A 23537-nucleotide genomic window follows, 5' to 3' on the forward strand; every position below is an offset into this window, starting at 1 on the left:
GGTCTTCCCATGAAATTTAAATCAATGCTACACAAAGGGCTGTCACATGTATTGCTCAGAGGGTAATAACAGAAGTCTGACCTACTTAGCACAGACAACTTTTTTATATAAAGATTTATTTATTTATATGTTATGGGTAGTGGTATTTTTGCTTGCATGTATGTCTGTACACAAAATGCATTCTTGGTGCCTGCGGAGACCAAAAGAAGGCTTTATATGCCCTAGAACCAGAATTTCAGATGGTTATGAGCCACCATGTGGGTGCTGGGACTAGAACTCAAGTCCTCTGGAAGAGCAGCGGTGCTTTTAACCCCTGAACCATCTCTTCATCCCTACTGAAGACAATTCTTTAGAAAATATTTTCAGTCCTCAGTTGAATCCAGAGACACAGAACCCACAGAGAATGACATCCAGCATTCACTTTCCAGGTCACTGAACAACGTCAACTTGGCCATTCACGCACTCCTATTACATGGAGTGTTAGGTGAATTATCTGGAAAAAAAAAGAACAAAAGACTATGCAAAGCTATTTTACAGTAGGAAGGGAACTTGGAAAGTGGGGGGAAAGGAAGAACAAGAACAAAGAGGTGGCTTCGTAGGTTACAGCTCCTGCCACACTAAAAACCTGGTCGCACCCCTACCCATATGGCAAGACAGGAGGTGAAGAGAGAACTCCCCAGAAGCTCATGGGCCGGCCAGCCTGTACCCTTCCTTAACAAGATAGAAAATGAGAACAAACTCCCCCACATTGTCCTCTGATAGACATACACACATACACACACACACACACACACACACACACACATGTGCACATGCACACACATACATGCATACACACACACACACACTAAGATAAATAAATAAAGAAGGGCAATAAGAGAAAGTCATGGAATGTGCATATTATGAAATCCAAGGATTAGTGAAAGGGACCAGTAAGAGAGGGAGGGAGGACTCTGAGAGCAAAAAATGAAAGCATAGCATAATGCTTAATATGTATGAAAAACAAAGCCCATTTTTTTTTGTATGCTAACCAAAAAAAGTTTTAAGGCATCTCATTTGTTAGACTTTACTGTGTCCTGAGCTTGATGATGAAGAACACTTTTAAGTACATGCCCCACTTTCATCATACCTAACAGAAATATCATTAACTTCCTTCAACACCCAACCCCTTTGTACATTTACTTGATTTTTCCCTAAGTCTGACTTCTTATTGTTGATTTACTCAACTCAGGATCTAAAAGCAGTCTCATTTTCTCCACCTGTCTTATACTGTAGTGTTAGCCGTCATTTTCTCTAGTGTCATTTTGGTTGGAGTACAGTTGATGTATAGTGAAGAGACTGGGTGATTTTTCTTAGAAAATGCCTTAAACTTGGATTTAGCTGATTATATCTTTGCCATTTAGATCGTTCTTTTAGCCCTCCAATTTCATGTAAGATAACAAGTCCAGAAGACTTTAAGTAATCAAGTTCAATTGTTTATCCATGAAAACATCACAAGAAGCCAGGCTGGTGGCACATGCCTTTAATCCCAGCACTTGGGAGGCAGAGGCAGGCGGATCGCTGTGAGTTTGAGGCCAGCCTGGTCTACAAAGCGAGTCCAAGACAGCCAGGACTACACAGAGAAACCCTGTTTCAAAAAACAAAACAAAAAAACAGAAAAAAAAAAACAAAGAAGAAGAAGAAGAGGAGGAGGAGGAGGAGGAGGAGACAATCCTGTTGTATCACACCAAGAGGCACATGATCTTTGGGGTGTACTACTTTTAAGAAGGCTGAGGTAGGGTACACATGAGAGCAGCCTGATTCTTGAGGATGCTCTCTGCTACCATTACAGCTAATAGCTTTTGACTCTCTAATAAACATTGCCTGTCAATTATTATCAATCAATTACATAATTACAAGTTGAAGGTTATGAATTTAAAATATTCCATCATTTTTTCTACATTTATCAATTGCAATTCTTCTGTGTAGACAGGACCTATACATCAGCTTCCTAGTTATTCTGTAATATTTATGACACAGAAAAATAAAAATGAGTGTTTTCTCGTTCATTATCTCTAGAATAAAAATAACTATTATCCTATCAACCTCCAGCAACAGGCCATCCGTTGTGTGGAGTTGGGTGTTTGGGGCCGTGGTCTTTTGTGTTATGAGCTCACTCTTTCATGCATGTGATAGGGTATGACATATTGTATTGCTGTTCCTTTGAGACACTTTGTCTCCCTTTGACTCATGAGAGCTCTTTCAAAGTGGCTTTTGTGTCATCTGACACGACTCTAAGAAGTCAAAGAGAGCTTCTAGCCAAACAAGGTTTCCAAAGCTCATTGGTTTAGTTTGTATTTGTACAGTCCATGTCTTAGAGCCACAGAGATGGCTTAACAGTCAAGAGTACTTGTTCTTTTACAAAGAACCCAGGTTCCATCCCCAGTGCCCATGTGGCAGTTCACAACCATTGCCAAGTCCAGTTCCAGAGGATCTAACGCCCCCTTCTGGTCTGTGTGGACACCAAGCATGCAAGTGTTGAACAGACAAGACATCCAAGCCAAACACCCATGCACATGAAATTAAAATAAAGTTTAAGCCCATGTGTTAACGGCTTGGTCCACAGCCCATTACACTATTGGGTATTCTAAGAGGTGGAGCCTCAGAAAAGAAGTTAGATTTTCACTGGTATGGCCTTGAAGGGATATCGGGACCCTGTCCCTCTTTCTGTCCCTCTTTGCTTCCTGACAGCCGTGAGACAAACGGGCCTCTTCTGCTATGCCTTCCCACTCTGATGTACTATGCTGGCAGGGGTACAAAGTACAGGGATAAGTGACTGAGAACTGAAACCATGCACCAGAATAGTCAATTTGACAGAACCTAGAAAGAGCTGGGAGATGGGCCTTCGGGCATAGCTGTGAGGGATTGTTTTGGTTATGATGTGGGAGTCGCCACCTTACTTGTGGGATAAACCATTCCCTGGCAAGATCCTGGACAGTGTGAATGGAGAAGTTGAGGCGAGCAGCAAGCATGAGCTCATTCCTGGCTCTCTGTTTCTTTACTGTGATATAAAGTGACCAGTTGCTTGAAGCTCCTCCTGACTTGACTTCCCTGCCATGATTGAAAACACCTCAAGGTGTGAGCCACAGTTGTAATGCCCAGGTCGTGACGTTGATTTGGTCCCTACACAGTAAGCCCTCCCTCCCTTACATTGCTTTGGCCGGGGTAATTTATCACAGCAAAAGAAAAATGACCAAGACACCCCTGGAACAAGAATGGGCATCTTCTTTAAAACTGGCATCCAGGCTGCGTGTGGCGCACATGCCTTCAATCCCAGCATTCAGGAGGCAGAGGTAGGCAGATCTCTGTGAGTTCAAGGCCAGCCTGGTCTACAAAAGAGAGTCCAGGATAGCCAGGACTGTTACACAGAGAAACCCTGTCTTGAAAAAACTATTTAAAAAAAAAAAACCCACAAACCCTAGCATCCAGTCCTCTCATCCCCCTCTTCTATAGCATCTCCTGGAGCATATATAGCCAATGTGTAACATCTGAAGGATACAAAGCGGGGGAGACTGGCTGTAGAAAGGCCCTGGGGAAACCCACACACTCATAATTTATGTGTATGAAGCAGGGAGAGACTTTTTCAAAAGCCACTTGAGGGCCATATCAAAATATTTGCCATGGTGGGGGTTATCTTAGATCTACCTAAGAGGGTCTACAGCTGTGGGGGAGGGGGGAAACAACAACAACAATCCAGGAATGTGCATGAAATACTGACTTTAAAGGTGAACCCCAAGTAACCAGATGGGGAAAATATACTATCCTGCTTTGAATGAAATAGCAGGTAAAAGAATCTCAGAAATGGAAAATAGATATTAAAAACAAAAAGCCTCCAAAAGGGCTCAATGCTAGAACAGTTTGGATGTTTGGATACCAATCGGTAACTAGGTACCAACAGGACCTTCCCGTTGCTCCTCTCTTCAACTTTCCCCGCTTCAGCTTTCTTTGAAGGAATCAGAGGTCACATCATGATGGAGAGGTGAAAAGGGCTCAGTCAGGGAAAGTGGGTGAGGCACACTCTGCACCCACCCCCCCCCCACCAACCCCCACTCCCTGTAACCCCCCACACACACACACTCCCCTTCCCATTGCACCTTCCTGCCTACTACAGGCTGTGTGGCCAGACAGAGCTCCAAGTTTCTGAATGAGTAGTTAGGGTCGTTATTGCTGTGATGGAGCACCATGCCAAGAAGCCAGGGGATAAAAGGGTCTATTCGACCTCCACAGCACTGTTCATCACTGTAGGGAGTCAAGACGGGAACGCAAACAGGGCAGGAGCTGGTGAAGAGGACACAAAGGGGTGCTGCTTACCGGACTGCTCCCTGCAGCTTGTTCAGCCTGTTTTCCCTTCTAGGGCCCAAGACCACCAGCCCAGGGGTGGCCCCACCCACAGTGGGCGGGGGGTGGGGGGTGGGGGGTGGGGGGTGGGTGGGTGGGTGGGGGGTGGGTGGGTGGGTGGGGGGTGGGCTGCCCCCTTCAATCACTAATTAAGAAATTGCACTCCAGACAGATCTCAGGGAGGCATTTTCCCAGTTGAGGTTCTCTGCTTTCAGATGACTCTGGCTCTTTTCAAGTTGACAACAGACTAACCAGCTCAGCAGGATTGGAAGCTTTGACTATTACTCGGAGCTAGATTTTTTTTTTTTAATTAGATTTTTTGGGTTTTGTTTTCTTTGGTTTTTGGTGTTTGGAGATAGGGTTTCTCTGTGTAGCCTTGGCTGTCCTGGACTCACTTTGCAGACCAGGCTGGCCTCGAACTCACAAAGATCTGCCTGCCTCTGCCTCCCAAGTGCTGGGATTAAAGGCGTGCACCCACCACACCCAGTGGAACTAGATATTTTAATTCATAAACTAGAACAGCTTTTCATGGTCAAAGTAGCCAAGAAAATCAATGACATTTGCCAGAGATGTCATTTAAGGGTAACAAAGAGCTCTACAATTTAGTTTCCCAGATCAATAGCAAGAGAAAAGTATGATAACTCGTGATCGACCACATCTCATGAATCCTATTCATTTCAATGTTGTATTTATAGTTTTCAGTGTACAGCTTAGTTAAAAAATTATATGTAATTATCAAAATAATTGAAGTTGTTCCCTCACTGGGTCCTCTGACCTCCCTAGCAGCAGGATTTTGTCCTGGCTTATAGTACCTAGCATTTCACGTGAGAGTATGGAATTTATACATAATTTTCTTTCTTTTTTTTTTTTCCTTTGTCAGCTTCAGAACCAAAGTTATACTAATTTCACACACAAAAAAATATTTAGGTAGCTTCCCTTCTTTTCTTTTATACAAAACAAGTTGTATAATACAAAGATCTTTTTGTGGTTTTTGGTGTTTTCAAGACAGGTTTTCTCGAGCTGGGCGTGGTGGCGCACGCCTTTAATCCCAGCACTCGGGAGGCAGAGGCGGGCGGATCACTGTGAGTTCGAGGCCAGCCTGGTCTACAAAGTGAGTCCAGGACAGCCAAGGCTACACAGAGAAACCCTGTCTCGAAAAAAAAAAAAAAGACAGGGTTTCTCTGTGTAACCTTGGCTGTCCTAGACTAGCTTTGTAGACTAGGCTGGCCTGGAACTCACAAAGATCTGCCTGCCTCTGCCTCCCCAAGTGCTGGCATTACAGGCGTGAGCCACTGTGCGTGGTTTTAATATAAGGATCTTAGGTTTGTTGATGGTAGTCTCTAAAACCAACCAAAGCTAGAGGCATCAAAGGCAGCAGGCTGATACTATGATGCATAATTGTACTTTGGTACTCATAAAGTCTCATCACTCAGGAGCTACTGAAAAGATGGGATACATATTAGCTCTTTCTTACGTAGGACTCTTCCCTCAAGACACATTATGTGCCATCTGTAGCACCAGCTACAACGAACGCTGAATAAGAATGCTAGTATTGATTTGGATATTAGATTGTTAAGAAAGCCACATTCTTTTTTTTTTAAGGTATATTATTTATTTGTACCTATTTAAATGTCTGAGTATGGGCTAGAGAGACGGCTCAGTGGTTAAGGGCAATGGCTGTTTTACCAGTGGACCTGGATTCAATTCCCGGCACCCACATGGCAGCTCACAACTGTCTGTAACTCCAGTTCCAGGGACTCTAACACCTCTACACCTATGCATATAAAAATAAATAAATAAGTGTCTGAGCACATATGCACTGGTGCACATTGGTACACACACCTGTGCCTTTAATCCCAGCACTGCTGAATAGTCATGTTTATTATGGACAGGGTCTAGAAGAAATCAGGAAACTTATTAAAGTACCAGGCTACAAAGACATTCAAGTTGAGAGGGAAGAACGGCGCCTCTGCTCTTTCTTATTAGCTCAGCATCTGCTGCCCAATTTTATCATCACAGTATTGAGATTTTTCTTGGAGAATCAGCAGCAGCTTCCATTTCTAGTTCACGCAATTCCAGTGAAAGAGCTGAGAAATGCTTTGGTCTAGCCAATCAGCTCCAGGGACAACAATGACTCGGGCCTGGCCAATCAGCAAACTGCATTCTCTCTGGCTATCAGGGCCAGCTCAGAATGAGGCTTGACACAAACTGATCCAGTGAGATTCAGCCTTGGAATTTCTACTAAGGCTGTTTTTGGAGCTGCTACCGAGAGGGAATGAAGGAGAACGAGCTCCCACAGCCTGAAGCTTCTATAGCCACAGGAGATGAAAGAGCCTCTAGGGATGTTGGATGCAGAGGACCAAATCTTGAAGGTTTTTTTTTTTTTTAAAGCCCTGGAATCTAGATGTTCTAATGACATTCTATTATAGGACTTTGCAGCTGTATAAGCTATTAAATATTTTTCCTAAAACAGTTTAAGTTAGACTGTCTGTAACTTGCACTCAGACAGATCTTGACATTAATTCTTACAGCATTCTTCTATTTTAGTCTCTAGATCACTATGGAGTCATATAAGCTTTTTTTTTTTTTTTTTTGGTCTGATACATTCTCCAAGTTTATTAGGAAGAAACAGCCCCATGGCCTAATATTTGGCTGATGGATAATGGAAATTGTTGTAGCATCATCAGTCTCTCAGGAGAAGAAGCCCAAAGCTTTTCCATCTAAGTAGGTCCTTTCTCTCAGAATGGGAAGTTGTTGCCACTGAGGTAAGTCTCTGCTTCTGTCTGTCAAGCTGTGAGAAAGGCTGGGTACAGGAATGACAGGCTTGGCCGGTATGCAGTGCTCTGTCACTGAGATTATTCTCAGTTAATGAGCAGACATTGCACAACTGTCTGTTTCAACTTCAGAGAGCTAATACATAATACACAATCAGAGGGCATTGTACGCTGGAATATAACTCATTAGCCAGTGTCAATTCCCTACCCCTGGAAATGAAGTTGTCCATTGTCGGGCAGAGCTGTATTTTGAGTCTTTTGAATTTGCAGCTATTATAGTCCAGGTGAGGACTCCAACTTGTGAAGAATCCAAATGGGATTAGGAATGGGAGTTCCAGCTGAAAGCCATCCTCAAGTCAAAAGCACGGCAGTACAAGAAGGAGCTGGGTGCTGTGAGAGGTTCAAAGTGGAGACTGACCTCCAGCACCTCCCCTTCAGAGTACCAGTCAAGGGCCTTAGGCAAATCTAGCTGAGGCAGCACCTGGCCCTTATAAGGGACATCCCAGAATGGACATGTCCCTGTGTGACTTCCCAGTGAATACCAAATGGATTGGGTCATTTTATTCAAACCTGGAGGACTTGGCCGCCCAAGCACATGCTCTGTGGATGAACTCACTTTTGCTTCAGTCCCACAGGGTTGCTGAAGTATGAGGAGCTCAGACAGCAGGGACAGGGGAGAGGAGAACACAGGGCAGACGATCAGAGGAACCCAAGGAAGGGGATTAAGTTACTGTCAAATCAGAGTTGCCTGTGGGGGAGACGCTGGGTCAGACTTGTGGAAGAGCCTAAGTGTCTGGCAGAGGACTGAGAACTGTCACAGCCCACTATAGTGAGGCAGCTGCCCTTTGTATGCGGAGTGTGGGCTAACTGAGCAGGAGGGAGGCTTAGCAGTTACCCAAAACCACCCGGCAGCACACCAGCTTACAGGCTGGGAAACAGCATGCTCCAAATCCCACTAACTACGTTATCCTGTTTCTTGCTCAGTAAAGCATGTTTGTCTCTTCTACTTTCGCCACAAATACTAAGAGCCATCCAAACGTCATCAGCTCTGCTAGGTCCTAGAGTTATGGAGGAAGTATGCACAGTATTTCCCTGGAGAAGTGATCGTTAAATTAACAATTACAAAAGGGAAGGAGTGTAGCAGGAACAAGGATGAAGAAAAAATCAAGAATGAATAAAAAAGACTAAGAAGTCCTAGGGAGTTTTCATCCTAGTGGGTCAGGGAGAAGGCTTCTGAAAAGATGAACTGAGCACAGCTATGAAAGACGGCAGCGGGAGAGAGTTGCACTATGTCGGGTAGTGCCTTGAGCTTGCTAGCAAAGGTGTCTGGGCATTGTGAAACATTACACATGTGCACACCAGCCCAGGCCAGCCTCTCGTTTTAAAAAGAACACTGCCACTGAGTGCTTCGGGCAGCAGTAATGGGTTTGGATGAAGTGAACCATCTACGGTCTCTTGCTCCAACCTTCAATGACCACAGACAGAAGAGACATTTGCTAAGCCTCTGGCTCTGGTGAGTAAAGACACTCTAGTCATGGGAGCTTTATTCTCATTCCAAATGAAGCTAAACACTTCACGAAATTAAAGTCCTGACTTTTCACGCTCGTCTTCTACCGACTGGCATAAACAACACACTCAAAGAAAGACAACCAAGGGGTGAAAGTGTAACCAGAGCACGGACATCAAGTTATTACTAGACCTGACTGCTGTGGGGGATATTGTTAGCATGTGAGGTCATGAACAGGAGACTAGACAAGATGAGAGGAAGCCGTTGAGTGGGCTTTAATGGAAGATGCAGTGTTAGAAGGGTTGGTTTGTGTGATTAAATCTTTAACTCCTTAGGGTTCTAACTAACACAGGACTTAAAGCTGTGTGAGAAAAACAAAACACAGCCCAAGCAGGACCAGGGAGGCAGAGGCAGAGGCAGGCAGGTCTCTGTGAGTTCAAGGTCAGCCTGGTCTACAGAGTGAGTCCAGGACAGCCAGGACTACACATAGAGAAACCCTGTCCTGAAAAACTTTAAAAAAAAAAAAACAAAAACCATAAACAAACAAACAGGGCCAAGAAACAGAGAGAGGGAGGCTCTCCGTGGAGCGCTCTGAATCTCTGTATTCAGCCATACTCAAAAGCTAACAAGAAAGGCTTAGATAAAAGCTTATATGTATTTTTTTTTTTTTGGCTTGGATTTTTTCATTATTGTTGATTAAATAATAAAATTTGGCCAGGTGGTGGTGCATGCCTTTAATCCCAGTACTTGGTAGGCAGAGGCAGGCAGATCTCTGAGTTTGAGGCCCAGTCTGTGAGCTACAGAATAAGGTCTAGGGCAGCCAGAACTACACAGAGAAAACAAATACAAAAACAAAAAGAAAACAAACAAACAAACAAAAAGCCTAAACATTTCTACATGGGCAATTTTGATTATGCACGCAATGCATGCTAGCCAGTCTCACTCTCCCACATCGCTATTGCCCTCCCTCCCTCCTTCCTTCCTTCCCATTCCCCACCTCCCCGCCCCCCTGCCACCCACCCCCACCCCCACCCTGCATCATGTTCATGTCTGCTCATCTTGTTTTCTTACCACCAGGATTAACCAGGGCTGTCTGTGTGACCATGGGTTTGAAGCTCTCTAACAAGAGCCAATAGTTCAGAAGTAAAGAGTAAGGCCCCCTGAGTTCCTCCCCGTCTCTAAACCTGCCTTTGACAGAACAAGTCTTATGTGAGTCCAGTGCACGTCCCTACAGTTGTTAGGCATTGTGCTGGAAAGTTTTATGTCAGCTTGACACAAGCGAAAGTCGTCTGAGGGGAGGGAACTTCAATTAAGAAAATGTCTCCGGGGGCTGGAGAGATGGCTCAGTGGTTAAGAGTGCCGCCTGCTCTTCCAGAGGTCCTGAGTTCAGTTCCCTCACAACCATCTATACTGAGACCTGATGCCCTCTTCTGGCTTGTGGATGTTCATGCAAACAGAACACTGTATACATAATAATAAATAAAATCTTAAAAAAGAAAGAAAAGAAAAAAAGAAAATGTCTCCAAAAGATCTGACTATAGGCAAGCCTATAGGGCATTTTCTAAATTAACGACTGGTGGGGAAGGACCCTGCCCACTGTGGGTGATGTCATCCCTGGGCTGGTGTCCCTAGGTTCTATAAAAAAGCAAGTGGAGGGCTGGAAGGTAGTGGTGCATGTCTTTAATCCCAGCACTTGGGAAGCAGAGGCAGGTGGGTCTCCATGAGTTAGTTCAAGGCCAGCCTGGATTACAGAGCAAGTTCCAGAACAGCCAGAGCTGTTTCACAGAGAAACCTTGTCTCAACAAAACAAAACAAAACAAAACAAAACAAAAGCAGGTTGAGGAAGCCATGAGGAACAGTAAGCAGGACACGTCCACAGCTTCTGCTTCAGTTCCTGCCTCCAGATTTCTGCCCTGTTTAGTTCCTGTCATGACTTCCTTCTCTGAGGAGCAGCAATACGGAGGTGTAAGCCACATAAACCCTTTCCTCCCTAGCTTGTTTTGTGGTCATGATGCTTCATCACAGCAATAGAAAGCCTAACTAGGAAGGGAGTTAAGCATTGCGATGCCTTTATCGAATTCAGAGAGCAGGGTTTCAAAGCCCTTCAGCCGAAGGACTCTTGTAACTTAGTTTAATGACATTCCCTTATTATCTGCAACAAGAGTTCTAAGAGTTACTCCATTCCCACATTACTAATAAAGAGATGAGCTGAGGAAGATGAAATCCAACCCCAGGTGGTAAGGTATTTATCTCTTGGCTCCTATTAGCTCCTCACCCCAACCCACCCCATTTTGCCAAGACAGGGTTTCTCTGTGAAGCCTTGGCTATCCTGGCCTCTCTTTGTAGACCAGGCTGGCCTTGAACTCACAGTGATCCGCCTGCCGCTGCCTCCCAGGTGCTGGAATTAAAGGTGTGCGCCACCACACCCAGCTTCCTATTAGCTTTTATTTTCTGGTATTCATCCTCCTGGCGCTGGCTCTCCCGCTCTGTACACTGCATCCTCACCAAGATTCTCAGAGGATGACTGGGCAGAAGGGCCACATAAAGGTCAGAGGCCGGTTGTTACCTGTATAAGAGACCAGATCCTAAATTATATCTGTCTGGTTCCTACTCTTCAGCCTTTCCTTTGTAAAGCAAAGAGATTGCCCCTGTGTCTTTGGTAGGAAGGACCATGAGTCTAGTGATGTCATAACTGGGATGTGCTCAGGGTTTCTCTTCATGCCAGGAGAAGGAATGTGGTTTCCGGAAGCCCATTTTGACATGGGATTTCCTCATCCTTACCAACTAGATTATTACACTTGGAAAACAAAAGAAATTCTGAGCTGCAACTAGGTCCTCTTAATACTTTTTGTAAGATGTGCTATGTAATTTTACAATGAGAACTTTGCTTCCTTTAGCTTAAAGTATAAACCTTTGCTAAAATGTAAATAGTTTCTTAAAATGTTTGTGTTTGTGCTTATTAGCCATGTCTACCTTACTATGAATTTTCTTGGCAGGTTATTCTTGAAGCATATTTTTCACTGAGGGGTAGAAAGCAAAACAGGACAAACTGAAGAAGAAACTTGAGAGGAAAAGCAGGCAATGATAGCACAGAGAAATTAGTGCAGGAATGGAGAGATGGGGACAGTTCGAAAGCTCCCCTCCAACAGTCCCTTCTGAGGGAAAACTGTAAAGCACAGGCATGCTAGGACATGCTGGTAGAAAGAGTGTCATGGCCGGGCAGTGGTGGCACACGCCTTTAATCCCAGCACTCAGGAGGCAGAGGCAGGTGGATCGCTGTGAGTTCCAGGCCAGCCTGGTCTACAAAGCGAGTCTAGGACAGCCTAGACAGGCTACACAGAGAAACCCTGTCTCAAAAAAAAAAAAAAAAGAAAGAAAGAAAGAAAGAAAGAAAGAGAAGAAAGAAAGAAAGAGAAAGCATGTCATGAGGAGTAAAGTGAATTAGACAAGGGCTTTGGATCCTGAAGGGAGTCTCCACTGTGGTTCCAGAACAAGTCATCTCATCCTTTTTTTTTTTTAATTGAAAAATAAAATCATTCATATTACATCTCAATTGCTATCCCATCCCATGCATCCTCCCATTCCTCCCTGCTAAGTCACCTCATTCTTTTCACATGTTCTTCCACTTGGTCACTTCTGGCATCAGACCACTCAAGACCATTCATGAGCAGGAATTAAATTCACATCCAGAAATCAGACCCAGCCACTCCCAGCGTGTGACTGCAGCTGCCCTACACTGCCAGCAACCACCAGCTCCTCTGCGATTTATTACCTAGACAGAACTTACGTGCTACAACCTCATCTGCTCTCAACTGTCGTCAGTGTCCTCGTAGATTCTTCTCTTTGACTCCCCAATCAAGCTCATTCTAAGCTGCTCTAAAGAGCCAACGCTGATTTTGTTATCATATTATTTTCTGACTGTATATTTGTGTTACTTGCCAGGTCCTGTGGTGCCCTTGGTGACAGTAGAAATGAAGGCAAAATTATGTTGATAAGGAATACATCATAAAAAAGCAGACTAGAAAGGTCCAGGTCTTAAGCTGTGCATGGTGGCACACACTTTTAATTCCAGCACTCAGGAGGCAGAGGCAGGTGGATTGCTGTGAGTGTGAGGTCAGCCTGGTCTACAAAGAGAGCCCAAGACAGCCAAGGCTAACACAGAGACCCTGTCTTGGAAAAAAAAGAAAAGAAAGAAAGGTCCAGGTCTGACTGTCCTGTAGAAACATATGGAGTGGGTCTGTTAGAGCTCTGCAGGATCGCTGACTGTTCTGGGTCACCCACCACCACCCCCCCATCCTTTGGTCCTTTGGTAGGTTTGATACTGACGTTAACATGGGTATAGGCATCTCCCTTCACTCAAAGGGAAGGTAACAGGCCTTTTTCTTTCTTTTTCTTTTTTTAAAAATGATTATGTATAACTTCTAAACTGCAAGGATCATGTCTGTGTCTTGTCTTACTCAAAATTCAGGCAGGAAAAGCCGAAGGCACTACTCACAAGCCTATAAGGCAGCGGTTCTCAACCTGTGGGTCAAGACTCTTTGGGGGTCAAGTGACCCTTTCACAGGGGTGTCCTAAGACCATTGGAAAACACAACAAATATTTACATTATGATTCATAACATTAGTAAAATTACAGTTATGAAGTACCAACAAAAATAATTTTATAGTTGGGGTTGAGAACCACTGCTATAAGGGGATTCCAGATCCATAGACTCCTGGAACAAACAATTCCAGGCTGAAGGATGGTGTGATGGCTCAGTGAGCAAAGGCACTTGTGGCGGAGCCTGACAACCGGAGTCCCATCTCCAGGACCCACACAGTGGAAGGCAAACCCTGACTTCTGCAACTGGCCTCTGGCCTCCGCATGTAGTGGCTTGTCCGATGAATAAATACATGATTTTCTTTAAAAGTATGACAGGCAGAGAAGTAGAGAAGACAAGCTTCACTCATGTCTAGGAAAGCTGGACTGTGAATATTTGAAACAGCTATGTATGAGATTTAGGAAGCCACACACATGTGCAAACAAGGTACTAGTCAGGAGAGGCCCAGGAGGACCTTAGAGTTTCCTCCAGCGTGGTCTCTGGGCACAACCAGTGCTGGATACTGTTGAAGTGGTGCCTCAGCATAGAAGGGCTCTCCAAACACTGGGAAAGCTCCTGACATTTAGGAAACTCTGTAAAAATATGAGCAAAGAAAATTAAGACTTCAGTGGTGAAAGACAACACGGGATAACTTCTGCCAAGAAACTCCAACAGACAGTGATGGCCTTCAAAGTGTGAAAAACAAAAGTGCAAACACTGGGATAGAAGATCTCCAGAGTTGCCGTACTTTAGTTCTCAACAATATCAACAAAAGGGCTAAGACATACAAACAACAGAGAAGCACCTGGGAAAAAAAGTGCCTTTAAGGAAACCCAGACATCAGATTTACTATACAAAAATTGAAATGTGACCCAAGGGTTAAAAGAAAATGTGGAGCTGGGCTTGAGGAAGGCAGGCAGTGCATAGGCCTGTAATCCCAGCACTTGGGGAGGCAGAGACAGGCAGTGTAAGGCCAGCCTGGTCTACAAATCAAGTCCAGGACAGCCAAGGCTACACAGAGGAAACCTTGCTTAGAAAAAAAAAAAGAAAGAAAGAAAGAAAGAGAAAAAAGGAAAAGGAAAAGAAAATGTATGCCTAGAAAAAGAATGTAGTGGTTTGACAGTTTATGTCTATCCAAACCTCATAGCTGAGTTCTAACACCTCAGGTTATGATGCAGGAAGTGGGCCTCTGGGAGGTAATTAGACCATGAGCGATCCACGTCATGAAATTAATGGCCTTAGAGAAGAGGCCCCTGAGAGATCACTCATCCTTTCTGACATGTGCAGACAAATAAAAATGATAGCCATGCACCAGAAAACAGGCGGTCACCTCACAGCAAATATCATGACGGCCAATATTTTGGCTCAGAAATTGAATTTCTAGCTTTTATATTATTTTGCTAATGTAGCCTGAACAGATGAAGGCATATGATGCATTGCTGGAGTTTTAATATTAACAAAGAGGTGGGAAAGTATAAAACCAAACCAGACAGGAATTCTGGAGCTACAAAGTATAATGATTGAAATGAAAACTTCACTTAGAAGGAGTCGGCAACCTGTCTGAGGAATGAGAAGACAGGATGACCGAGTGTAAGGGTGGGCCACGTGAAATTACACACTTGAGAAACAGAAAGAAGAATGAAGTAAAGTGAACAGGGCCTAAGGGAATTTACAGACATCTCAAAAAGGGGGTGGAGGTGGTTTTTTTTAAAAATCATGGCCAAAGCACCACACATTTGATGAAGTGCATTTACCTAACAACTGCAAAGAAGCCAGCTGAGCCCTAAGTAAGAGAAACTGGAAAGGCTGCAGCAAGACACTTTGTAAGTCACACTTTCAAGACAGAGCACACTGAAAGCAAAAAGCGAACGGCTCAACACAAGGAAGCACTTTCGATAAAATACTCCGGATCTCACATCAAAATTCTTAGAGGCAAGAAGGATGTGAGATAACATTTAAAGTAATGAAAGTGAAAACTATCAACCAAAAATCTTGCAAAATTTTTCCTCAAAGATGAAGGAGAAACCAGGACACTGTACTGTCAAAGAGAAGCTGACAAAATTCATTACCACCTAAGCAGGCGCTGTAGCTGTTAAAGGGAGTCCTCAGAGTCAGAATTAAAAGATGTTAGGTAGAAACTTGTTAAGAAAATAAGATGCCAGACAACAGATATTATATAGGGTTTATTAAATGAGCATGGAGAAAGAAGGAAAGGGGGAGGAGGGGTACCCCAGAGAGAGACAGAGAGATAGGGAGAGAGAGAGAGAGAGAAAGAGGTAAGAGAGTGAGGCACGAGGAGAGTTTGGCCCTTTATAATCTTGAGCAGGGCCACGCCCCCATGGCAGGTAGGCAATGACGTCACAGGTACACAGACTAGAGCACAATCCTAACAGAAACTCATAACTATATGATGAAAGAGCTCTCATACAATGGCATAGTTTAGTGTCTAGCTGACTGGCAGACCTGGGTTTGAGCCCCAGCATTGAGCAAAGAACTTTGAAGACAAATATGTTAAACATTTTTAATAAAACTAGTTATTGAATACTGGGTTTGAATTATGCTCTCCTTAAACCCATATGTTGAAGCTCCAACCTCCAACACATCAAAATATGTCCACAGTTAGGCCTAGATTCATTACAGATACCACAAGTTAAGATAAGGAGCCCTGAATCTATTGTGACTAGTGTGACCAGGAAGGTAAGCAATCTAGAACAAAAGAAGCTCAAAGCAGGCCCTGCTGGGAGCCTTAGGGTATGAAACGGAATGACAGAGGGAGCTTGTCTCCAGGCTTGGTGGATGTCTTCCTGCACTGATTCAGAGGCCTGTTCTCCCCAAAACAAGCCTCAAAGTGGGTTAATCCAGGCAATGCACAGCATTATATACTGAGGGATTTGTTGTTGTTAGTGTTGTTTTTTAGAGTTTGGCATTGATGGGTGTGGTGGCATGCCTGCAATCCCAGCACTAGGGGAGGCAGAGGCAAGTGAATCTGTGAATTGGAGGCCAGCCTTGTCTACAAAGCGAGTCTAGGACAGCCAAGGCTACACAGAGAGACCTTATCTTAGGAAAAAGAAAAAAAAAGAAAAAACGGAAGAAAGAAAGAAAGAAAGAAAGAAAGAAAGAAAGAAAGGTGAAGAAAGCATTGGAGAGAAGCACACAGGAGGCTACCACATGAAAAACAAGAAACTCAGAATGAAGGAGGAATCAAAGGAATCAATGTATCAAAGGAACATTCCACGAGCTAATGAAGAAAGGCTGCCGGAAGACTGTGGAATAGCATTGTAAGGTTTAAAACCCAGACAATGGGTAACTGAGGTGCTTATTTAACTTATCAAAGCTGACCTGGTCAACAGGTTCTCCCAGAATCCCTCAGTCCCTGCCTATTACAGGGTATGGCTGGCATGTCCCAAACCCCAACCCTAAATTTTCTTTCTTTTTTTTTTAAATATTTTTATTTAATTTTTAAATTTATGTGCATTGGTGTGAGAGTGTCAGATCTTGGAGTTACACACAGTTGTGAGCTGCCATGTGGGTGCTGGGAATTGAACCCAGGACTTTTGGAAGAACAGTCAGTGCTCTTAACCACTGAGCCAACTCTCCAGCCGCTAAATTTTCAAGCCTAGGTATTAGGCTGCCCTTCCCCCAGCCTCCCTATGTAAGCCAGCCATTTTGGTGACCGCCTCTGGTCTACCCTCTACCCTCCTGGCCTCTTGGTCTGGCTCTCCCAGCTCCCCTTACTCCTCTCATCACATGGCCCAGCTGAGGGTCATGTTCACTCTGGACTCTCCCGGAAGTCCCTACCTCTGCCTATGCACTTCCTTTTATCTACAACAAGCCTCCACCACCACCACATCTAGAAACACTCATGTCCTTCCTCTTCATAAGCTTTCCTCTCACAGTCTCAGAAGGGAGCAGCCTTATGAGCCTCTCACCTGTAAGACACTTCTCATGTATAAACCAACTAGTTTGTGTTGTTTTGTCACAGCACCCCTAGGTAACTATCATAAGCACACAATAAAATGCAACTTATAACATCAGCAACACAGGGTAAGGAGGGGGCAGAGATCTGCATAGGGCTTTTATGTATGACTGGAATTAATTTGGCATCAAATTAAGATAAGTATTACAATTTTTAGGTGCTACATGACATATCTATAGTAGCCACAAAATATTGTGGCAGAATAAATACAAAAGGAATAAAAAAGGAACAAAAAGATATAACTCCAAAACAATCAAGTAAACACAAAAGGCAGTAACAAAATAAATCAGAAGCAAAAAAAGTAGCTGGGCATGATGGTGCACACCTTTAATCTCACCACTCAGAAGACAGAGACAGGCTGGTCTTTGAGTTCAAGGCCAGCCTGGTCTACAGAGTGAGTTCCGGGACAGCCAGGGCTACACAGAGAAACCCTGTCTCAAAAAACCAAACCAAACCAAACAAACAAACAAACAAAAGTCGGTTCAGTTGGATCCCAGCAGCAACTGCAGCGGCTCATTTCTTCTGTAGCTCTATCTCCCTTTCATTTCTGGAAACATGGCTTCTGGTGTGGCTATCTCTGATAGTGTTCCTAAGTTCGCAAGTCCTCCAGGCCCAAGTGAAGAAACGCAAGAAGGCTGTGCTCTTCTGTCTGAGTGAGGACAAGAAGAACATCATCCTGCAGGAGGGCAAGGAGATCCTGGGAGGAGATGTGGGGCAGACTGTGGACGACCCCTACAGCACTTTTGTCAAGATGCTGCCAGACAAGGACTGCCGCTACACTCTCTATGATACAACCTACGAGACCAAGGAGAGCAGGAAGGAGGACCCGGTGTTCATCTTCTGGGCCCCTGAGTGCACCCCTTAAAAGCAAAAAGATCTATGCCAGCTCCAAGGATGCCATCAAGGAGAAGCTGGAGATCAAGAACCACTGCACCCTGGCAGAAAAACTAGGTGGCAGCGCGCAGCCATCTCCCTGGAGGGCAAGCCTTTGTGAGCCGCCTCCAGCCCCCAGCCTGGAGCATCTAGGAGCCCCAGACCTGCTCTTGGGTGTTGCAGGCTGCCCCTTTCCTGCCAGACCAGAGGGGCTGAGGGGCCTCCCAGTAGAGAGAGAGCAATCCCTTCACCCCAGTTGCCAAACGTCCCTCCCCCCAACCCCCTGGATTGTCCCCTTCCCTTCATCCCTGATGGCCTGGCCTTCCCAAACTGCTTTTGATCTTCTGATTCCTCTTGGGTTGAAGCAGACCAAGATCCATCCCAGACACCCAATTTGGGGGGAGCCTGGTTTGGTTTGATTTGGTTTGGTTTTAACGACACCCTGACTCCTCACCCCTCCCCATCCCACGCTGCCAGCTTCTAGCCACAACAGTGACCCTGTGCTTATCTGTTTAGTTCTATGTGGAAATGAAATGTGGAAATGGCCCTCCCTGCGCCAGCTGGTTGCTCTCCCTTTTCCTTTGATCTTGGCCACTCATGGAAGCAGGACCGGTAAAGGACCTTCAACTTAAAATAAACAAACAAAAACAAGAAAACAAGAAAAAGGGCAATTAACAAAAACAAACAAACGAATACTGGCGGGCACTCAGGAGGCAGAGGCAGGTGGATCACTGTGAGTTGGAGGCCAGCCTGGTCTACAAAGTGAGTCTAGGACTGCAGTTTAGTACACGTGAAACCCTGAGCTTGATCCCCAGCAGCATATAAGCATAAAGGCAGCACACACCTGTAATCCCACCACTTGGGGGGTGGAGGAAAGAGGATCAAATGTTTGAGATTATCTTCTACTTCATAGTGAATTTAAGGCTACCCTGAAATACATAAGACTGTCTTTAAAAAAATTAAAAAAAAAAAAAAAAGGCCAGGCGTGGTGGGGCACACCTTTAATCCCAGCACTCAGGAGGGAGAGGCTGGCTTGCTGTGAGTTCAAGGCCAACCTGGTCTACAAAGTGAGTCCAGGATTGCCAAGGCTACACAGAGGAACCTTGTCTCGAAAAACTTAAAAAAAAAAAAAAAAGGGAAATATCCAAAGTTAATAGATTGCAAGATTTGCTATTGTTAAGATATCAAGTGGTGAGGCTGGAGAGATGGCTTAATGGTTAAGAGCACCGTCTGCTCTTCCAGAGGTCATGAGTTCAATTCCCAGCAACCACATGGTGGCTCACAACTATCTACAGTGTGATCTGATGCCCTCTTCTGGAGTGCAGGTGTACATGCAGATAGAGCACTCATATACATAATAATAAATAAATCTTTTTTTAAAAAGGTATCAATACTACACAAATTAATCTACAGACTCAATGCAATCCCTATTAAAATTCCAAATATTTTTCTTTGTAGAAATAATAAAAATCTATTCTAAAGCTCAAATGGAATATCAAGGGACCCTGAAGACAGAAACAATCTTGAAAAATAGTGAGTGCTGTACTCACACCCCTTAGTTACAAGAATTGGAGTGTGGTAGTATCAGGCCAGTACAGCACCAGCAGGCGGGTGGGGTACAGACAATAAAGCAGAAGAGACAGCACAGCAGTAAGCAATTGTATATGACCAAGTATTTCCCAACAGTAGAACCAAATCATGCCTGCAACCTTAGCATCTGGGAGGCTCAAGCACAAGGCTCTTAATTTTGACAGACTGTGGCTACGTAGCCAGTCCTTCTTTGTAAACAAACAAAAATAACTGTAATAATAAAAATAGAAACGATGGTGCCAAAGACCATTCAATGAAGGACGGGAGAAAACAAGTACTGGTCAAACTATGGCGACATGAGACTGTCTCAGTAAAGAAAGAAAGAAAAGTTGCTTTAAAAAGAAAAATAGGGGCTGGAGAAGTGGCTCAGTGGTTAAGCGCGCCGCCTGCTCTTCCAGAGGTCCTGAGTTCAGTTCCCAGCAACCACATGGTGGCTCACAACCATCTATAATGTTATCTGATACCCTCTTTTTCAGATAAATCGTTCACATGCAATAAATAAAATAAATAAATCTTTTAAAAAAAATTAGACCAGCCTGATCTACAAAGAGTCTAGGACTGCCAGGTCTACACAGAGAGACCCTGTCTCAAAAAACCAAAAAAGGAAAAAGAAAAAGAAATGAAATGAAAAATAGAGAAAATGGAAGTGGGAAAGCTGATGTTCATGGAGTGCAAAACTTGCTATGGCTGTGCATGAGTTTGTGGGTGTGCAGAAAAGGGCAGTGACTCTAGAAAACAGTATGGCTGCTGAGCAAAAATCAGAACCCACTTGCCACATCATCCAGCAGTTCTGTTTCCAGGGATGTACACCAAATGACTGAAAGCAGAGTCTCAACCACACACTCACACCAGTGTTCATAGCAGCATGACCTGCAATAGCCACAAGGTAGAAATGACTCATGTCCATCAACAAGTAGCGTGTGACGTAGGATGAGGGTGAATGAAGTACATGCAAACTTACCAAAGAATGAAGTTCTGTAACTTGCCATATGTTCATTATGAGAATATGCTGAGTAAATTAAACACATAAAGACTAATAATATATATTCTTTATGAGTGACATAAAATTGGCGAATTGATAGAAACAGAAGAAAAATGATTACCATCAGCTAAGAGGATAGAAAGGGAATTGGTATTTAGGGATCTGGAGTGTCTGTGTGAAATGCTGGACAGTTCTGGAAAAAGTTATCAGTTACGGCTGAACTATGATTTGATATATCTAGGGTCATTAATATCTTCATAAACCTGGATAAATTGCTGAGCTTGATGGTGCACTTTTTTCTTTCTTTCTTTCTTTTCTTTTTCTTTCTTTCTTTTCTTTTTTTTTTTTTTTGTTTTTTTTTGTTGTTTTTTGTTTGTTTGTTTGTTTTTTCAAGACAGGGTTTCTGTGTATAACAGAGCCCTGGATGTCCTGGACTCTCTTTGTAGACCAGGCTGGCCTAGAACTCACAGAGATCTGCCTGCCTCTGTCTCTCAAGTGCAGGGATTAAAGGGTGTTGCATCATGGCCCCGTGAGGTAGGTGCACATTTTTAATCCTAGCACTTGGGAGGCAGAAGCAGGTAGATCTCTATGAGTTTGAGGCCAGGCTGGTCTACACAGCAAGTTCCAGGACAGTCAGGGTTAAAAAAAAAAAAAAAAGAGCCTGGGTAAAATGGTAAATTCTATGAGATACATGTATTCTCAAAGACCACCATTAAGGCCAGGTGGTGGTGGTGGTGGCAGCAGCAGTGGCTGCGGTGGCAGTGAGTTCAAGGCCAGTCTGGTCTACAAAGTGAGTCCAGGACTCTTGTCTCAAAAAACAAAATCAAACAAACAAACAAAACAAAACAAAACAAAATACTATCATTGATCACTTAACTTTTTTTTCCCTTTATTCAACCAAATGTATTGAATACCATCAAAATGGTGGTTCTCTTGCCATTTCTCAGCTTCCAAAGACACGTAATAGTCTCATCCATAAAAGACTTTTAAATCTGAGCCAAGTTGTGGTACATGCCTATAATACCAGCATTCCAGGATGAGGCAGGAGGAACAATTTAACCCCATCATTGGCTACAAAAAGAGTTCAAGGCCAGCATGAGCTACTTTAGGCGCTGCCTGTTTGGAAAGTCAAGGGAATCAAATGAGAAGACAATCCATGTGATAAGGGATGCCACACCCCTAGATACAGGGAGGTCAAGGAAGCACAGAAGCAGAACACTTAGCTCAGGTAAGAAAAGTCTAGGAACACTATGAGAGGACTTGGATGAATTAGTTGCCTTTCTGTCGCTGTGACAGAATGCCTGATAAAGCCATCTTAAAAGGAGGAAGGGTTTATTTGGCTCATAATCTCAATGAGTTGGGAGATGTATAATTTTAAAATATTTTTTAAAATTATGTGTATATGTGTGTGCATGGTGGGGAAGGGGCAGAACATATGTACTACATGGAGGTCAGAGTCCAATTTTACGGAGTTCGTTCTCTACATGTAGATTTATGTGGGTTCTGGGGATTGAACCTGAGTCCCAGCTTTGCACAGCAGGACCCTTACCTGTGGAAGGAATATGACCAGGCCCAAGGTGAAAGTAATCTTGTCGGGCTTTGCCCCTAGAAGGAATGTGACTTGGTCCCTGGTGAATGTTGGGGGGGGGGGGATGGTCTGATGTATTTTGATACTAATTAGTGCTTACTGTCTCTGTGACCAACATTTTGCTTAATAAAAAGCCATCCCACCTGGGCAGGGCAGGAGATAGGTGGGACTAGGAGAGAGGAATTCTGGGAAGAAGAAGAAAGGACTGCCAAGAGGAGAAAGAGAGAGACCTGAAGCAAAGAGAGGAAGGCCGCCATGGGTTAGCTGGAGGAGAAGCGCATGACCCATGGCATGGATGGAGAATCCAGGCCAGATGAAGAACATTAGCAAGTATTTGGGATTATGGATGGGAGGTGGCTTGATAGAAGTTATTGGAAGCAGATGGCATGGGATTGAGACAGGGGTCCATGCCTGTCCCATGATGGGAGATAGTTTAGAAGATTGATATCTGTCCTGCCCCAGGTTAACTAAGGCTATTTTAAAATATAACAAGTGTCTGTGTCTTGATTGATTGCTAGCCGGGCCTACAGATAATACATGTAATTAAAAACAATAAGTGAAAGCAGACTTGGGCTTTTCTGAGACATCACGGATACCCCACTGAGAAAAACATTGTGATGCACTGAGAGGAGCCACCCTGAGTCTGGAATTAGAGAGGACCAGGAGTGGCAGACCGATGGAAGATGGAGGCTGAGAGACTGAGAGGAAGTGGGGGGGAGGGGAGGACTGGAGGATTGGACCATGAGGGGTAGATTACTTCGATCAGAGAGAGGATCTGCGTGCAGGCCCGGAGATACCTAGGGATTCATCCTACAGAACTGAAACCGGCAAAGTTTAGTCTTGTTCTTTTTAACCTCCTTTCCCTCTTGTTTAGAGTAGTCAGGTTGTAAGGAAGATACTTTTGTTAATAAATTCATAATAAAACCTAATTGTTAAGGGATAGAGCCACTTACCCATGGAGTCGCATCACTGACCCAGTAAAGAAGGTTCTTTACCTCACAGCAGACAGAAAGCAGAGAGTGAGAAGGGACCAGAGCCCAAGCATACAAGACATGCCCCATGTGACCTACTTCCTCCCATGTGACCCCACCCACCTCCTGAAGTTACATCACTTCCCGAAATAGCACCACCAGCTGGGGACCAAGCATGGTACATGGTACATAGGAGTTGGCCACCCACCTGAGTCTTAATGAGTGTGAAGTAGCCAGGTAAAATGAGAAGGGGTTTCAGGCTACGAGAAGCATCGCGTGGAGGCACAGACAGTAAAGAGAGCATGAAGCAATGGTAAAAC

General features: G+C 44.1%; 1 long non-coding RNA gene and 1 pseudogene across 2 annotated transcripts; one reads left to right on the top strand and one right to left on the bottom strand.

Moving 5' to 3' along the window:
• Window positions 1-195: 195 nt before the first annotated feature.
• Window positions 196-23320, bottom strand: LOC311597078. Its single transcript, XR_014779083.1, has 2 exons — window positions 23200-23320; window positions 196-493 (listed from the first exon to the last, which is right to left on the bottom strand). It is a non-coding gene; the product is annotated as an uncharacterized lncRNA (long non-coding RNA).
• On the top strand, window positions 15576-18395 carry LOC311597506 (cofilin-1-like; annotated as a pseudogene). The gene is made up of 2 exons: window positions 15576-15582; window positions 17558-18395. The product of its transcript is annotated as a cofilin-1-like (transcript).
• Window positions 23321-23537: the final 217 nt, after the last annotated feature.

Source organism: Acomys minous, assembly GCF_964271855.1.
Source record: "Acomys minous genome assembly, chromosome: 5".
NCBI classification, from domain to species: domain Eukaryota; kingdom Metazoa; phylum Chordata; class Mammalia; order Rodentia; family Muridae; genus Acomys; species Acomys minous.